The sequence below is a fragment of the Cupressus sempervirens genome, chromosome 1, assembly GCF_028749045.1.
Source record: "Cupressus sempervirens isolate cs-2001-9-10 chromosome 1, ASM2874904v1, whole genome shotgun sequence".
NCBI lineage: Eukaryota > Viridiplantae > Streptophyta > Pinopsida > Cupressales > Cupressaceae > Cupressus > Cupressus sempervirens.
In genome coordinates, this window is record NC_143118.1 from 612,688,231 (window position 1) to 612,692,235 (window position 4,005).

The window sequence follows — 4,005 nt, forward strand, 5'->3', positions numbered from 1 at the left end:
GTTTTCCATGTGGGTCGGGTTTGCAATTTCTGTGAGGGCGGAAAAATCTTCCAAGTCCAAATTCCGGGCAGGCGGGGTTTCGTAATTTCCAAGTGCCAAATTCCGAGCGGGTGGGGTTTGTAAATTTCGCGAGGGCGGAAAAAACTTCCAAGTCCAAATTTCGAGCGGGTGGGGTTTGTAAATTTTCGTGAGGGCAGAAAAATCTTCCGACTGCAAATTCCAGGCGGGTCCTCGGGTTTTGTAATTTTCGCGAGGGCAGACGACTCATGTACGTGATCCAAAACTGGTCAACTTATTTTTTTGGTTAACGCCCAAAGTTTTGAACTCAAATCGAGTTGGCTACCCCGACTCGAATCGCCTCCGAATTTTTCGCACAACCCATGTCACCGTGCTTGACTTGATTCTAAGTGCCCCGAGTCATGTACGTGGTCCAAAAGAGGTCAACCTTTTTTTTTTGGGGGGTTAATGCCCAAAGTTTTCAACTCGAACCGTGTCGGCAACCCCGACACGAATCGCCCCAATTACCCGAACCCCGACTCGAATCGCGTCGAGCCTTAACCGCCTCCAATTTTTTCGCACGACTCATGTCACCGTGCTCGACATGATTCTAAGTGCGCCGAGTCATGTGCGTGATCCAAAGGCGGTCAACTCTTTTTTTGGGTTAACACCCAAAGTTTTCAACCCAAATTGTGTCGGCGACCCCGACTCGTATCGCCTCGAGCCTTAACCGCCTCCAGCTTTTTCGCAGGACTCATGTCACCGTGCTCGACTTGGTGCCCCGAGTCATGTACGTGATCCAAAAGCGGGTAACTTCTTCCTTCTTTGGTTAACACCCAAAGATTTCAACCCGAATCGTGTCAGCAACCCCAACTCAAATCGCCTGCAATTTTTTCGAACCACTCATGTCACCGTGCTTGACTTGATTCTATGCGCCCCAAGTCATGTACGTGATCCAAGAGCGATTAACTCTTTTTCTGGCTAACGGCCAAAGTTTTCGAATCGACTTAGCTACCCCGACTCGAATTGCCTCGAGCCTTAACCGCCTCCATTTTTTTTTCGCTCGACTCATGTAATCGCACTCGCCTTGATTCTGAGTGGCCCGAGTCACTTACGTGATCCAAAACCGGGTAACTTTTTCTTTTTTCTTTTTTTTGTCAAGTCCCAAAGTTTTGAACTCGAATAGAGTCGGATGCCCCGACTCGAGTCGTCTCCAAATTTTTCGCACGACTCATGTCACCGTGCTCGACTTGATTCTAAGTGCCCCGAGCCGTGTACATGATCCAAAAGCGGTTAACTTTTTCTTTTTGGTTAACGCCCAAAGTTTTCAACCCGACCCGCCTCGGCAACCTCGACTCGAAGCGCCTCGAGCCTTAATGGCCTCCAATGTTTTTGCACGACTCATGCCACCGTCGACTTTTCGCTCGAATCATGTCACCCAGGGCACCTCGATGCTACGTGACCCGAGCCCTGTGCGCGATCCAAAATCGGGTAACGCTTTTTTTTTGAACTCCCAAAATTTCATTCTTTTTTTCCTTACGAGGCCTATCATGATCTCTTTTTATAAAGAAAATTCTCAAATCGGATCGTTTCGGCTAGCCTACCTCGAATCTGGCTAGCTAGGCGTAACGCCTCAAGTCGGCTCGGCAATACGTGAACTGAAACTTGTGCGTGATCCAAAAGCGGGTAACTTGTTTTTTTTTTTCTTTTTTTTGTAATGCCCAAAATTTAGCGCTTTTCGCTGTACAGGGCCTCCCATGATTTTTTTCCCCTCGTCGACCTACTCTGGCGACCCAGTCGGGTCGCCCGAGGCTGGGGCGACGGAGATGGGTTGACCTAGTCGGGTGACCCAAGTTGGGTCGACCCAGGCGTGCGATCCTGGCTGGGGACAGCAAGTCGATTCTATAAGTTTGCTTGCCAATTTTGCTAGCCAGGTCGGCTCACCAAGTCATCTAACCATGTGGTCTTTGCCAAATCAAGAATTGACTCTTTAAGTCCACTCACAGCTCGTCAAGCCGGCTCACCAAGATGACTTATCGTCTCGCCTCACCAGGTTGCCCCACCAGGTCGCCTCTTATTTAAGACCGCTCACCATGTCGGCTCCCCAAGTCACCTCACCGAGTCGACTATTCAGGTTGCCTCACCAAGTCGACCCCTTAAGTTCGCTCACCAACTCAGCTCCCTAAGTCATCTCACCAAGTCGAATCACATAGTCGTTTTACCACCTTGCCCCAGCAGGTGTGCTCGCCAAGTTGCCCCACCGAGTTGCTTCTCTAAGCCCACTCACCATGTCAGCTCACCAAGTCGGTTGTTCAAGTACGTTGCCAAGTCAACTCTTTAAGTTTGCTCACCAGGTCAGCCCGCCCAAGTCGCCTCTTTAAGTTCGTTCGCCAGGTCGGCCCACCCAACTCGCATCAGCGGGCTAACTCGTCGAGTCACCTCACGAAGTTGACTCTTTAAGTGCGCTCACCAAGTCAGCTCACCAAGTCGACTCACCATCTCGCCTCGATAAGTTGGCTTGCCGAGTTACCCCACCAAGTCGTCGCCTCTTTAAGCCCGCTCACCGTGTCAGCTCGTCAGGTCGGCTCACCAAGTCGACTAATCAAGTAGGCCCACCAAGTCGCCTCAAGGATAGCTCCTCACCATGAGTCGCCTCACCATGTTGACTCAATGAGTCGCCTCACCATGTTGACTCTTTGAGCCCGCTCGCCAGGTCGCCTCACCAAGTCGACTCGAGTACGTTGCCAAGTCGACTCTTTAAGTTCGCTCGCCAGGTCGACTCGCCAAGTCAGCTCACCATGTCATCTCAACGAACCAACTCGCCGAGTCGCCTCACCACGTCGGCTCTCTAATACCACTCGCCAAGTCGCCCCACCAACTCGCCTCGTTAGGCCCACTCACCACATCACCCTGTTAGGCCCACTCTCACCAAGTGGACTCTTTAAGTCTGCTCATAAAGTCGAGCCACCAAGTACTCTCACCAAGTCGACTCTTTAAGTCCTTTCATCGAGTCACCCCACCAAGTACTCTCACCAAGTCAACTCTTTAGGTCCGTTCATAGAGTCACCCCACCAAGTCGACCCTTCAAGTGTGTTCATCAAGTCACCCCACCAAGTCGACTCTTTAAGTTCATTCATCAAGTCACCCCGCCAGGTCAGCCCACAAATTACTCTCACCAAGTCGACTCTTTAAGTTCGTTCATCAAGTCACCCCGCCAGGTCGGCCCACCAAGTGGACTCTTTAAGTTCGTTCATGAAGCCACTCTGCCAAGTCGGCCCACCAGGTCGACTCTTTAAGTTCGTTCATCAAGTCACCCTGCCAGGTCAGCCCACCAACTACTCTCACCAAGTCGACTCTTTAAGTTCGTTCACCAAGTCACCCCGCCAGGTCGGCCCACCAAGTACTCTCACCAGGTCGACTCTTTAGGTTTGTTCATCAGGTCACCCCACCGAGTACTCTCACCAAGTCGACTCTTTAAGTTCGTTCATCAAGTCGCCCCGCCAGGTCGGCCCACCAACTACTCTCACCAAGTCGACCCTTTAAGTTCGGTCATCAACTCACCCCGCCAGGTCGGCCCACCAAGTACTCTCACAAAGTCGACTCTTTAGGTTCGTTCATCAATTCACCCCGCCAGCTCGGCCCACCAAGTTCTCTCACCAGGTCGACTCTTTAAGTTCGTTCATCAAGTCACCCCGCCAGTTCGACCCACCAAGTACTTTCACAAAGTCGACTCTCTAAGTTCGTTCATCAAGTCACCCTGAGGAAATTTAGATTTGAAAGCCTTCAAAGATGTTGATTGGGCAAGAAGTGTTGATGATAGGATGAAAACCATTGGTGTAGCATTCTTTCTTGGTAAATGACTACTGTCTTGGACAAGTAAGAAGTAGAATTGCATTTCTCAGTCTACAATAGAGGCATAGTATGTGGAAGTAGCATTTAATAGCTCTAATGTTGTTTGCTTCAAACAACTATTGGTAGGTATGAAGATAGAGATTAGGGATCCAATGG